Source organism: Poromitra crassiceps, assembly GCF_964638095.1.
Source record: "Poromitra crassiceps genome assembly, chromosome: 7".
NCBI classification, from domain to species: Eukaryota; Metazoa; Chordata; class Actinopteri; order Beryciformes; family Melamphaidae; genus Poromitra; species Poromitra crassiceps.
In genome coordinates this window covers 21,546,054-21,561,386 of record NC_139628.1, presented here as the reverse complement: position 1 = coordinate 21,561,386, position 15,333 = coordinate 21,546,054, and the positions used below count along the sequence as shown (strand labels likewise).

The window sequence follows — 15,333 nt, the reverse complement described above, 5'->3', positions numbered from 1 at the left end:
CGATGGCGGCGATTGAGCCTGAAAGCCATGTCTGAGACAGTAGCGAGACAGGAACAACAACAGCAGCAGCAGCAAAGGATCATGCACAAACCCGAGACGAAAGGGACTGTCCGTCAGGGCGCGGACGACTGTGTCAGCAACTCCCTCCCGACTACCAGGAGAAAATTACAAACTTCGGCGAATTCACACAAAGAAAGATCAAGGAATATTCCATCGGACCGGAGCAGATCATAAATATGGATGAAGTGCCTTTGACGTTCGACCTGCCTCTCACTAGGACTGTTAACAAGAAAGGTGAATCGTCCATCACGTTGAGAACCACAGGTCACGAGAGAACGATTTTCACTTGTGTTCTTGGCTGCACAGCAGCTCCCGCCGATGGTGATTTTTAAGCATCTCACAATGTGTGATTTTGTCTGGGGATTAGTGACCTGACTTTTGTTTTGTTGAAATGTTAATAAATGGGAGCTTCCCCAAACAGCCATCTCTTTCCCGACAATCCCCTCTGTGCACGAAGCCTTACATATGGTAATTAAACATCAAAACACCCGCGGCTTATAGACCGGTGCGGCTTATAGAAGAAAAAAATAGTCACCTTTGAAGGTGCGTCTTATAGACCGGTGCGCCTTATAGTCCGGAATTTACGGAATTATCTCAACCTTAAAAGGTTACATATAGGTGGCAAAAAGCCATTAATTCACATCAAAGAACAAAGAAAAACAACAATTATAATTCCAGTTTAAACAGTAAGTGTGCAGCTGCAGCATTTATTTATTTTTTATTACCACTCTTTTCAACTGAGCATGCAGACAATTAAAATAAGGGTGCAATGCGTGCTTTTGCACCCCTGTAAAACTGGGCCTGACTTAGCGAAGTGTTTACTTCGGGTATAACATGCGTATGGATTAACTAAAACTTGTGCACAAATTAACTAAAACATGGGAACGAATTGTATCTTGTGCGTACGAATGAACTAAAACGTGGGAACGAATTGTATCTTGTTTTTTATTTTTTCTCCCCTGACCCCTTAGAACCTACAGAAGAGGCTGCAGGAGCTAGCAGGGGTGAGTAGTAGACTATTTTCATGCCACTAACGACAGTAAAGCACACCCTCTCATGTAATGTTGCTTAATTGAAAAAGCTCTGTTCAAAAGGATCGAGTCGTTCAGGGTTTGCACATCACCAGCCACGAATAAGTGGGAATAACTTATGTATGGTGCAAAGAAGTGCACTGTGCACTTTTCAAGGTACCTACCTGGGTTGGGTAGTAACTGACTACATGTAAGCAGGATTATGCAATCAGATTACAAAAAGTAAGTAGGCTAACTGTAATCAGACCAGATTACATTAGGAAAATGTGTAATCAGATTACAGTTACAGTCCTTCCTCTTCCCCCTCAAGCTGCGTCCTATCGTGAACAAACGGCCGTTAGTGCCCGCTACAATACAGTAGTTCCACATCTCTCACACACACACACACACACACACACACACACACACACACACACACACACACACACACACACACACACAGGCTAGTAATAATAAGATGATGTCGCAATGTCACAGAAGTCAAAACAACTCGTGTGGGTTTATCTGAGGACCATGTGTCCCCAGATAAATGTGTCCCTGCCATGATGTAGGAGATAATGAAATAATCTTGTTTTACACGAAATGGGACGTTTAAAAACATCAGCAACAAAGACAAAAGAAACAATAAAGTACACCCGTACGTAGCCTAGAGACCAGGGGTTTCCAAAGACTTTCCTCAGGCAAAGCCTGGGAAAAGATCATACTGTACAATTGTACTTTGTTTACCATCTGAAAACAGTTCTGCATGTGCTGTTCCCACTTGGTTCTTGTACAAACGGTATGATAGTGCGGTCATCGTTAGGTGAAGGGAAAAAATGCAAATTTAACTTGCTTGATTAACCAATACTGTGTGGAGGGCCACTCGCTCACCTGTCCATTTTACTGTTGTCTTGCTTGTCACTAAGTGCGCCCGACTACTATAACACGACTTTAGACGTGTTATGAATCAGTGGGGTCTTTTGTAATATCCGTGGTAAAATCTGAAGCTCAGTACGTGTCTTGTTTATTTACAAAATTCATATCCGCGCTCATTGTTTTGAATGGCGGGTTACCCCCAGTTCCGGGTCCCTTTGTCACGATTAGAGTAGATGGTGTGATGTGGACCCAGATGCAGACAAAGCGAAGCAGCAGGCAAAGTTTAAGGTGCAACAAAAAGTCTTTACTCAAGAACTTAACAAAAACTCAAAGGTCGACAGGAGAACAACAGGTAGCAAACTGACAAAAGACAATGACGCGACAAGGGCTACAAACAGACTAAATATATACACAGAGGAGTCATCAAGAACTTGAGGGGCAGCTCTGTGTAGGAACACAGAGTGCAAAACGGGAGAACTGATTGGTGGGGAGAACTCAGGTAATGGGGCAGACTAACGAGGGCACATAGGCAAGAGGTGGGAGGAAAACACAGCACACAAGGAATAAACAGAAAAACAATCACTGAGACCAGAACATAAAGTCAAATGGAAAAATGTTTCCTGAGGTCATAAAACAAGTGAGAATTAAGGTCACTCTCTCCTCCTATCATAAGAATGTGAAGTGTCTGTGTGTGAGCAGAAAAGTGTTGGGCCACACAGCTCTGGCATTACGTGTGAATGCACAGGCCACATGAATATCAACATACAGTAGTTGATATTCCAAGTTGTATGCAGTGGTTTTTGAAAACCTTACATCCATACCTAACACCATGCCAAAAATTAAAAAAAACTTGTCACAAAGTGCACAATCTTCATGATTCTTGACATATTCCCTCCCAGCTAACACAAGAGTTCACTGACCTGTGTTACTGATTGACAGCAGAACAACAACACAAGAGTTCAGACTTCCTGACACCCTTCCTGCCTCCGTTGCTCACGTGACATTATGAATCCAAATAGCCCTTCACTCTTTGCACTACATTAGTGACTTTTACACAGAGATCATGCAATATTGCCCTTACGAAGGCCCGCAAATGTGTCAGCATTGCCTTTATACAGATTGTTTCTTGAATATGGGACAAAGAGCGTCCTGTATCAGTTAGGCCTGAATACGGAACAACCCTCAATTGCACACAAAGAGCTCTGTGGTCTGTGTAACTACTTCTCATTTTACAGAAGACAGTGTGGACGGTTGCTTTAAAATTAAAAACAGGAAAGTTCGCAATTGACCTGAACAAACAGAAACAGTACTCACCTGGCTGCTGCCACGGGTTCATTAGAAATCAACTAACACGTGGAAAGCCCCCAAAACATGTTTTTCTTTCGGTCTTCTTTCTTGTGCGCTGGTTTTTGATCAGGTTTGTTTTCCGCATATCTGACTTCCTCACTCACGCCTATCAATTATGTCAACATTTCATAAACACCATTCAACTGTGCTCTGACTACAGGTTTATCTGTTCTGTCTACAAAGGTATAAGCCAGAGGGTTAAAGTCCAATGTTGATTTGTGTGTGTGTGCGTGTGCGTGTGCGTGTGCGTGTGTGTGCGTGTGCGTGTGCGTGTGTGTGTGTGCGCGTGCGTGTGTGTGTGTGCCAAATAAGGTACACTGTAACACAGGTTACTGAGTAGAGATTATAGCCCTTTCTCAATACCAAGAGGCGGGTCTGGTTTGTCTAGATGCGAGCCTGATTTTATTTTTAGAACTTAACCCGTTACACTCCATAGAGCTCCATAGAGAAGCAGAAGAAATCAGGATTCTCCTCTGCTTTTATGGTGTTTCATAGAGTTATAAATTGAAAAAAATGGTCAAACGATGTGCATGGGGTAAATGCAACATTACGAGGTACAGTATCCTGGGAGGCCAGGCAATGGATAATAAGAAACTAGTAAACGTAGATCCACTCACATCCACAATGCTACTGTTTTGGACGTTAAATCTGCAATCGTGGTGACAGCGAGATGAGTCTTCTCCCTCATTTGCCTTCCATGATCCAAAGGTATCATGAAATCACCATTCAGAAAGTCGGCAAAAGAAAATGCTGAATTATGCGAGTTTCCAGTCATTACGTTATGCGCGTAATGGAGTTGGTGAAGAGGATCGAGGCGCATTGATTGATGTGATTAAAACATCTCCAGACACCAGTCAAACCCTAAAACGAGGGAATTAATCACGTTCCCCAAATAAATGTGAGGTAGTCTAAAGAGAAAAGATCCAGGAGGAAACATAATGTTAAAAGCTGTAAGCTGTGCCTCTGCTGATCTGCTACACCACCACCCATGCGTGCGTGCCGTTGTCTCGCTATGAAAAACATATCTACACTATTTAACGTTTCTTGATTATACAGAGGTACATGAAATAGATTACCAGGCGCCACTCTTCAATTCAGCATATAGGCTATATAATCCACGGAGAGGTTACTCTAAGTCAGGGGTCTCAAACTCAAATTACCTGGGGGCCGCTGAGTGTCCAGTCTTGTCACAAGGGGGCCACTTCAAGTATTAAAAAAAAGAGAAAAATGCAACCGTTCGAATTCTCAACATTAACAATTTATTCATTTATTTGAGGGACAATCTATTTTTTACATTAAAGGCACTATGTGTAGGATTCTGCACTATTAAATATCACCAAACCAATACCTTGTATATGTTGAGGAGTTACAGTGATTCATTTCTGTGTTTACAACTAAGCCACGCCCCCTCCCTGTGTTGTGATAGCCCTCTGTCTTGAGCCCTTTTCCCACATGCGTACCGGAAAATTACCTGTAAGTCAATATCGGACATTTCCCTGAATTTCCCTTCACACCTTAGCGCGCGCATATGGGAATCTAGTCGTCAAATAGCCGGTATGTTGGGGGCAGGGGAGGAGCTTATTTGGGGGGTCGGCAAAACTTCACTCAGTCCTCCATACAGCAGCCTGACACAGGACAGACACAGCGAGAATGGCAGAGGCTTGCAAGGCAAGCTGCCCAACGCTTGTAGCCTATGTATGAGAAAGCAAATGCACAAGCGAAATGTGGAAGTAGTTTGCTTTGATGTGCGTGAATGATTAGATGATGCACTTTGAAGAAGTTGGGATCCGTGTCTGAGAGAAATAGTTGCTGGTTCGATGTTTATCCGTTCACCTGCTCGCGTTGAAGCACTTTTTACAGACTGGCTTCGTTTGATGTGTCCGGGGTTGCCTTCGGAAATCAGCAAGCTGACATACTGCTCTTATTAGGCTTAGACAAGATCATTTCGCCAGTTTGCTTTAATCTGCGCGAATGATTAGATTATGCCCGCTGGAACATTAAGCAACGTGTGTAGGCTACACTTCGCCCATGATTGAAGGACCGCTGTCGCGGAAAATGACTGGACCCGTTTCCACTTGCGTCCCCTTAAGAGCATACCGCTCTTCTGACTGGCTCGAAACTGGTGAAATGTCGGGGACGACGGGGTCGCGCTTATACCGGCACAGCGCCTTTCTCACTTGCAGGCATTAGACCACGTTCCGGTCATTTTGCGGTACAAAGCGCATGTGGGAAAAGGGCTTTGGAGAGCTACTACCCGAACCTGTTTACATAGAAACCCCTCCCCCGAGAGGCCGACATGGTGAGCCCCTCCCAGCCCACAGCCCAAAACAGAATTTTGTAGACAAAGATGGCGGATCCCTGATGCGGGCATTCCTGACATTCCATTCTCTGATCCACCTTATGTTTGCGGTTTCATACTTTAGCCAAATCGCCGCCGAAAAGAAATATCTCAGACCACAGTCAACCTTGCCGGTCTGGCTTTCACTAGATGGAGAGCCCTACGAGCAGCTATATCTGGCCTGCAAAGTGACTCGGAGCTGGCGTGTTCTCCTGTACTTACATATGGTAACTAACGTTCTAGCTTTTGCATGTCCCATTTCAGTAACGTTACGCATGATAGCGAAATGTACAAGTTGTTATCGATATTGTGAATTTGTTCTGGGAATGTTGTAATCACTTGGCTAACTGTTGCTTTTCACGGCTATTCAAATGACTTTACACTGCTAGTATGGCCTGTTGCAGGATTTGATTAGCTTGTCGTTCGTGTATAACTTATACACAGACATTCTGGTGACAAGTTGACATGCATGACATAACGTTACTTCCCATTACAAATTTCACATGCATTTTCTGTTATAATTACGTCCAGTTGCTGTCACTATGACGCAGAACGGTATAGTAATGTGTAAACACTTAGAAACGCCATGGAGAAAAGCTAGCTTCGCTAATGTTAGCAGTTTGTTTTTCTTTTCTGTATCATATATCATATATATCATATATCATATATTTACCTAAGCAACGTTACATTAGAATATAGCTGTAACACCGTCCAAACAAATCAAGGTTTGGTAAAAGTATCTATGACAATGTGGACGAACCCTGCCTTGATATCTAGCAGCTACAAAATAGATGCTTCAAATGAATACTAAACACATTTCCATTTGTCTGATTTTCAAGGTGCCAGTCATCCAGAAGAGCTGACGATAGTCAAGATAGAAAACAAGTGGACCCACGATTATGATATTTGAGATGGAGAAATTGTGCTTTTATAGCAAACCTGTATAATACATGTTCCATCATTTTTTATGTTTGCTGTCTGCAATCTTCTGTACACCAATAAAGTTGATATGACTTCATCCATGTCTCTTGGCCACTATTCTCCATTGTAACATTAAATTTGCCTAAAGCTGAGTGTGTGTAGCTACAGTAGCCTAACAGTATTTGTGTTTCTGTGTATATATAGCCTACTTTATATAATAGACAGTGTATGTGATGTTTCTCAGTACATTGATTTCACAACTTCGTTTATCAGAAAAAATACTTTATTTGCAAAAATAAAATATGGGCTACACCAGAATGACGTGACCAGTTCCATCAGCTATGCGGTTCTTCAGGATGTCGACAAGATCTGCTATCATCCAACAGCCGACCTTCCTCTCTGCGACCCTGCCTCCTCTCCTCCGTGTCCCACTGGTGCTAGCCTGGGCTTCAGGCATACACCTTGGTTTGCCTGCCTATAAAAAACAGCAGTGATTAAAGCGTTTGAAATTAATTTGAACAACTCTAACAATGAGAAAATACTAGCGTTGCACTATGAATACATTTTGGCCATGTCTTGGTATTAGCAGACGAACAAAAACACAGGCTAAGCTACTCACTGTTGACAGACAGCTGTGGTTAGCTAGCGATGTCCCCAACATTGAATTGAAATCATCCTAATTTAGCTATGTCAAACTAGTTTTAGACAACGTTTTGCCTAACCGTACTTAGCAATAGGGCAGGCTATGCAAAGGTTAGGTTACAATGTAACTTACGTCTGCAGTAGGTAGGCTATGCACAAAATAGTTGTTTATTTCTCCGTTGCTTGGGAGGGAGGGAGGGAGGTGGGGGAACCAGGAAGTGCTCTGCGCTGGTGGGTGGGATCGAGATTGTTTGGGTAAACAAGTTTTGTTATGGTTTGAAATGGCGACATCTAGTGGACAAAAAAATCACACATAGTGCCTTTAACAATTTATTTGTTTATTTGAGGGACTTTGTTTTCTTTTTTTAGGGACAATACCTTTTGTTCATTCGCCTACTCAACACCTCCACTCAGCAACTAAGCCTCCCCAAAGTCTGACTGCATCTTGTTCTGCCACCATCTATATATCCCAGTCAGCCTATTCAAAATTCCCACCTGCTTTATAATCGACAGTTTACCCCCGACAGTTATAACTGGCAGTTACAACTGGCAGTTTCCCCACAGATGTTCATTTCACACACCAGCACACAAGCACCTGCCCTTTGCAAGGCGCACGCACGCGCACACACACACACACACACACACACACACACACACACACACACACACACACACACACACACACACACACACACACACACACACACACAAAGTGCTCCCCTCCTCCCAATTTACATGTAAAAAGAAAATCAAATTGAATAGGAGAAAATGATGGTGTTGTTAGGCCTGGGCATTGGGGACAATAGAGCCTTTTCATCACAGGGTTGGTTGTGCACGCAGCATCACTGTACTCTCTGAGTACTCTGAGGAACTCAAGCAGAAACGAGAGAGATCCCCGGAATACAGGAAAAAGACGTCTTGTGCCGTATGCGTATAGACGCTGGACATTCCCACTAGGAATATGACGATGTGCGGTTAAGAAACCCCATTGAAAGAGTTATCTTATTTGTGTAAGGTAACCTGTCTGTGGCTGGCAAAGCTTTAAAATACGTGGAGGAGGCGTCGGGATCTTCCATAGTTCTATGACAGCTGAACCACTAGTTGTCACTTTCTGCAACAAGCTCGGCTCCTCCCACAAAATACATCATCACTGTTTACAAACAGTAAAAGGGTCTATATGAAAACCACTGAGCAAAACATGTTTCTGATCACATTTGATGCCTACAAATAGGCTGCATCTCCCTGTGCCTTAGTTTTGGGTTTACAAGTGTTCATAGATCAGATAGATAGAAGTTCAGGAGGCGGGGCAGCCACGAGGCATGGACCTCATTTGCATATCAATACTTTATGCAAACTTAACTACTGGAAATACCATGTTAGTCCTTTGTGAAATAGGCTTACTTTACAGAAAATTCTGTTTACATTTCCCTCCTTAGCCAACATTTAATGGTAAATGGTAAATGGCCTGCATTTATATAGCGCTTTTATCCAAAGCGCTTTACAATCAGTAGGTAGTCTACATTCACCCATTCATACACCGATGGCGGCGGCAGCTGGGAGGGAGCGGGGATCGAGCCGCCAACCCTTGCGTCATTGGCCGACCCGCTCTACCTCCTGAGCTAAAGCCGCCCACAAGGGCAGGGATTTTTTTTTGCAAGCCATTCATACTAAATCAGTTGTCCCTGGCTGGCCCTGGCCTAGTCTCGGCTCCCAGACGTTTGGTGAGCTGCGCCACCAAACGTCTGGGAATTTCACTGTCAGAAACTGTCTGTCCGAGCCCGGCGAGAACGGCCGGCAGCAGACACGCTTACATTTGTTATTAGAATTTTATTTGGTAGCGGCAATGCCATTTATCATAGTCCTAACACAGAGCATGAAGCTGATATGCTCCAAACAAAATTTATAGCTGTTGTTTATTTTACAATAATGTTTCCTACCCGGAAGTGGTCCGCTTGCTACTGTGAGTCATCAGCAGGCTCTGTAACGTTAGCCTCGGGAGTCTGGCTTATCGCTGGGGAAAAGACCTCTAGCCGCCGGGGCCGGATGAAACACGTCCTATTAACAGGTTATGTTTGTTTCTAAGTGATTAATATGTTTCTCCGCAAACGCGGCGATGTTTTGCGAGACACCGGTTCTGCATGAGCGTCACTGCCCCCAGAAAGCAGGCCCGCCCACAACACTCATGATTGGTTCTCCGATGCAAGGCTTCCAACAGCGCCACCTAACGTTATGCAAAGATTTAAATAGTAATATTCTCAGTCTTACAGGAGTGAAACGGATTAAGACTGAGGGCTGAGTCTAGCCCTGGCCTAACAACAGATGCTGAATAAAATGCAGCAGCCTCTCCACCCCTGCCCTCTTCCAAAGAACCAGCCCTACTCCCACTCCTAACTGATGAAGGAGGTGAGATAAGTATTGTGTTGGATGACATGGCAGTTGGCATAATTGCACTGGGTCTGTGGGAATTTCTTTTTTATAATATTCATATTTATATTAACAACAAAGGATCGACACAATTTATTTTTGCACATAATGATAATTTATATGAACGAAAAAGCAGCCTACAAATGACAGACAATGTTAAAATAATACCTTCAAGTAGGGCTGCTACTGCTAAAGCAGTACTGCTACTGCTACTGCTACTGCTTAAGTAGGAGGGGAGCACTTCAAGTGTGTGTGTGTGTGTGTGTGTGTGTGTGTGTGTGTGTGTGTGTGTGTGTGTGTGTGTGTGTGTGTGTGTGTGTGTGCGTGTTTGAAGTTTGAAGTTACTAGATGAATTGCATGTCCTTTACAGTATAAATGTTACAAATGCAAACACGTTATTTTTGTGTTATTTGAAAAAAGATTGGTTAAAAATATTACACGAAATCAAGTGACATCTTTTCATTGATAAGTCTGCTCAGGTAGGGGGATGGTGGAGTTCCTAGAGTGCTCAGTTCTTGTTGGCATAGACTGGAGCTTACTAGGAGTTCTCTCAGGTGGGAGTTTTGGACATGATGAGCGTAACTCCGGCACAGATCTTCTCTCCTCTCTGAGAGCCAGCAGATGCTGAGGAGACTGAGGGAGGGCTGCTAGTGTTTGTACTCACGGCCAAGAAGAATGTGGCAGGCTCTTTTTTGGATCTTCTCCAGCTGATTGGATTGGTAGTCTGATAGGGAGGAGTGCCACACTGGAGCACTATACTCTATAGTACCAGGATGGCACATATGAGAACCAGTAACCCGAAAAGGCCAAGAGAAGCAGCCAACATCAATAAATTCTATATAAATAATCATATATTTTAAGCAGGTATAGTACTGAGATCCCAAATTGACATATCTCCACATGAGGGCAATACAAAGGTAGACTACACGTCCATTTCTAAGATGCTTCAGAGAGGTATTAGCCTACCTTGTTGGTGGTTCACCACTGAAGCTGCCTGGTGACTCAGGTGACTCAGGTGACTCAGGTGACTCGTCCGTCTTCAGAGAGGTGGAGCTCCTCCAGCCTCCGGCTCCTCCTCACTGCTGTTCTGCAGGGAAAAGCAGGTTTCACTCTAAGGTAGGCTACATTTATCATCTTGTCTGGAGCTGAATTTACGACTAATCAAAATGTACATTTGTTTACATTTATTTCTGAACATGCATGACCTAAAAACCCAAATGTAACACTTTTCATGATCTTTTAACGTTGCCTGGACCCATTAAAAAATAAATACAATACAATACAATACAATAAAATAGGCCTACAGGCAATCTGATGAAACGCAGGCTCTGTGCAAACTGAGGACTGAGTGTCGTGAGCTGACCTTGCCACTCCCTAAAAAACTGACTAGCCTACAGGCCATGAATTAATCTGCCAGAGCAAATAAAACATGAGATCCATCAAGTTCCCAGGCTATCTACTGACGCCAGCTGCAAAAGTCCCTGATAGGATAGGCCTCCTCCACTCCAGCAACTCAGTCGTTTTGGCTTTCTGCACCGGCTATATAGATTTGCTTGTGTAGCCACTAGCCTATCATGATGTTTTAAACTGACTTGTGTCTTTATGTTTTAATAGGGTATTTAGACTTTAGACTCAGTATTAGCATAGTGTTTTTGCCTCTCTAGGTCATCACTGTAAATGAGAATTGCTTCTCAACTGATGAAAGGTTAAGTAAACATATATTATTAGTATTATTATTAAGCTATTACTATTTTTATTATTATTATTATATTAATATTCATTATTTATTTTTTATTTATGTTACAATCATAGAAGACTAGCCTATACGAGGGATCAGCCGAGCAGCATTTTTGTAAACAAACCGCGTTTCCGGGTGGAAACTGCAATGGGACCCTATGGAGGCAGCGTTGAGAGCTAACTCTAGCCCCAGCTGTGCGGTGTACATTTTAAAAACTGCGACAGTTCACACAACTTCAACACGACATGCATAATTATACATCAAACAATTGAGCTACTTCTGCTCTCACTCAGAATGTCAAAATATAAGCGATGTGAGGTATAGTTTTTGATATTAACGTTTTTTGGCACAACTCATACTAATAACTGCTGTAGTTCCGGGGGATTTGTGGTGATTTGTTGTTGTTGTGACGTCACGCTGATTCCTCGTATAGGATGAATCAGCATGACGTCAGAACAACAACAAATCCCCCAGAAATGCGGAAGCCCGCAGCAGTTAACTAGTATGAGTTGTGCCAAACAAACGTTATTTTAAAAACTATACATGACATCGCTTATATTTTGGGTGCGTTCGTAAATCCACTCTCACGCTCTACACTGAAATGAGAGCCCGAAGCTGCGGTACAGCACATAACAACAGCTCTGCCAATGGTCCAGTGTACGCTCTGGGCTCTCGGAGTGCTATTTCCGAACACACCCATGACATTCTGAGTGAGAGCAGAAGTAGCTCAAGAGTTTCATGTATAATTATAGCTACGCATGTCGTGTTGAAGCGTGAACTGTCGCAGTTTATAAAATGTACACCACACAGCCGGGGCTAGAGTGATCGCTCAAGGCTGGCTCTATAGCCGGTTTCCCCCCGGAAACGCGGTTTGTTTACCAAAATGCTGCTAGGCTGATCAATCATAGCCTATATCAAAACAATCCTTTCTCATCAAAAACAATAGGCTACATTTTATTAGTAGCCATACTCTCCTGCTGGTGTGTGCTAATCTTCTTGTCTATTTATTTTTGTTTTTATCTCTGATCCTGTCCTTACACACGCGCGCACGCACACACGCGCGCGCACACTAGGGTGACCAGATCCCAGCAAACCAAATGTGGGATAAAGAGTAGGCCTATGTTTGTGTGGGACAATGTGGGACACGTTACCAATGCAGAGTAGGGCTGCAAGCAGGGCCGGCCCGCCCATAATGCGAACCAAGCGGCTGCCTAGGGCCCCGGGAGTTGGGCCCCCCCCCCCCCCCCCCCATTTTTTTTTTTTTTTTTTTTTTTTTTTTTTAAATAAACATAGGCTATAATATTATAGGCTGTGTGTGGTAGTTAAAACATAGGTTGACGTTTATTTATGTTTGTAGTTTAAACAAAAACATAAATACTGTAGGCTACATACAACACAAAAGGCTGATATTTACCTTTTGTCGCCACCTGGTGAGTAAATATATATGTAACTAAAACCATTAAAATTGACAACCGGTCCTGCATGTATCTACCGGTCCTTGGCACAAAAAAGGTTGGGAACCCCTGGTTTAACTGACCTGGCAACCCCTATGGCTGCTGGGTTCTACACGCTTGCTTGACACTGATAGGGCTACAAACGAGCGTCATTGTCATGTTTGTTTGTTTTAAATATTCTTCTAAATATGGCTAAAAGTCCAAAAACGTAAAATTTTCTTCGGCGCTGCCCTAGCGGGCAGCACCGAGAGTCCCCTCCTTACAGCACCCCCTACTTAAAAGTACTTCCAGCGCGGATGCCCCCAAACCCCCATCCCTGGGAGGGGGCCCCTGATCTATATCCTGCTTAGGGCCCCCAGATGGCTAGGGCCGGCCCTGGCTGCAAGTCAACTAACGATTATTTTCATCATCGATCGTCGATTATTTTACTATATAATTTTTTTATTGTTTCGTTTTCAGAAATCATTCCATAAACACAACTATAGATAAGACACAACCCAAAACAAATAATCTTCAAATAAGTTGCATACAATATGACAGTGTCCGACTGCGTAATCTGATAAGAAACATTTTCTCCCACCCCGTAAACTTAGTCCCATATCCAGTTGATTGTACAAATTTGTTTTAAATTGTTAAAAACAAAAAAACAAAAACAAAAAAAATAAAACAAAAAAACAAAAAAGCAAGTAAGTGAATTCAAACAGACAGAAAAGAGAAAAAAAGAAGAAAAACAAACAGAAATAAAATAGGAGACAAAAAAACAAAAAAAACATTACAACATGGTGCTTCCAACCAAATCAAAATTGTGCAACAATATACAAATTACCCACGTCTAACCTCACCCAGGTAGTCCAGAAATGGATCCCAGATAGTCAAGAACTTCCCGCTTGAGTTAGTCCTGAGACCTGAGTCTCTCCATACACACGACTAAAACCATGTCTGTCAGCCACACAGCTGAAAGGAGGGTGAAGAGGGGGTTTTCCAGTCTTTCAAAATAAGTATTTTGGAGGAGCGCTGTGGGCGTTTACTTTTTAAACTGAAAAAGTTGAACATTGAGGAAAAGCGCCCTGATCGTCTTTTTCACTCTTCCTACTGTAGGCTACCTTTTCTCCTGCCGAGGGATTTTCAACCTCTGTTGCTGCCAGAATTAGCAATAATCTGGCTTTCATGTTGACAGTGAACAACATCAAACAGACAAAACACTCCGTGTGCTGTGTTTTGTGCACAATGGAATCCCTCTCAACATGATTTTCATAGCGTTCTGACTGAAAAAAGCGCTTTGGGGGTGAACGCTTGGTGGTGGACAGTGGAGAGACAGACGAGCGTACCTATGTTCCCCGGGTCCTATATTCCCCGGGTCCTATGTTCCCCGTTTTTGTGGGACCGGGGAACATAAAACCCTTCCTAACCTCCCCCAGACCCTAACCCAAAACCTAACCTCTCCCACCCCTCACGCCTAAACCTAAGGTCGGCATTGCGGGTGGTCGGCATAGCGGATAGACACCCCAAATGTTACGGAGAGTGTTAAAAACGGGGAACATAGGACCCGGGGAACATAGGACCCGGGGAACATAGGGATGACCCCCTGAAGATGATGCAGCCGAAACAATGACGTTAATAACAGCGGGGAGACGCAGCCAAAAACACACTGATGGTTTGTGCAGCAGCAGTCAGAGGACACTGAGAACGCTAGTAGGTGACTTTTTTGAGATACCAAACAAAGTGGTTTTTGGTGGCGCGGCGGTGGCCGCCACCAAATGGTCCGCCCTCGGGCATATACCCTGGCTTTCTGTGGCACACCCAATGAGCCAAGTCTGGCTACGCTACTGACACACACACGCACACGCGCACGCGCACACACACACACACTGACACACACACACACACACAGACAGAGAGAGTCGGAGTCTAAATTCTAACTCACAGAGGCGAATTTGACCACTCCTGTAAGTTAATGAATAAATAAATAAAACAAAACATTAATAAAGGCCAGACGCAAACCATAGCCTACACGAGTCTGTGTTTTTATTAGTGACAAGTTGACTGGCGAAGCAAGGATCAAATAAATAAAAAAATAGCCTAACAATTTGGCCTGAAGGCTGTCTGGACTGACTCGAGCCAGCAGCTAAAACTGTCTGGTCCAAATTTGGTAAACTCATCTGACAGCACCGTCAATAGCTGTCTGACTGTAACATAATAATTAAGGTGCAAAGGAAAGTGCGCACACTAGGCTTCCTCATTGTAACAGCTGCCTGCCATTTTACAGAACTGCGTCATAGTTCGAAAATAAAAACAGACAAAACTGCCTGCAACAGCGCAGACAGACTCGACTCATCTGACACAGGTTATTAGTCATCAAGATGTAGGCTACTTACGTGGAACATCAAAACAAAGTTGTTTTATTTCCTTCTGCTTTTCCTCTGTCGTTCTGTGCACGTTTGAGGTCAGATTGGGATTCCCCTTCGTTCAGCTCCTGCTCGTACATGTTTACTCCTATGGTTTACTCCTCCTACATGAAGGTTG

The 15,333-nt window shown here is 43.4% G+C and overlaps 1 protein-coding gene across 4 annotated transcripts in view; it reads right to left on the bottom strand.

Annotated features, from left to right (window-relative positions):
- LOC310780304 (NACHT, LRR and PYD domains-containing protein 3-like) overlaps nucleotides 1–15,303 on the bottom strand; it is a 56,313-nt gene extending 41,010 nt beyond the window's left edge. Inside the window, exons 1-2 of one of the 4 annotated variants that reach the window (XM_083640877.1) lie at nucleotides 15,186–15,303; nucleotides 10,585–10,705 (exon numbers count right to left, since the gene is read on the bottom strand). The gene's annotated coding sequence lies outside the window, so the exon portion shown is untranslated. Of the gene's footprint in view, nucleotides 1–10,584; nucleotides 10,706–13,640; nucleotides 13,762–15,185 lie in introns of those variants that run through there. The other 3 variants (XM_083640878.1, XM_083640880.1, XM_083640879.1) reach the window with 3 other exon arrangements.
- Nucleotides 15,304–15,333: the final 30 nt, after the last annotated feature.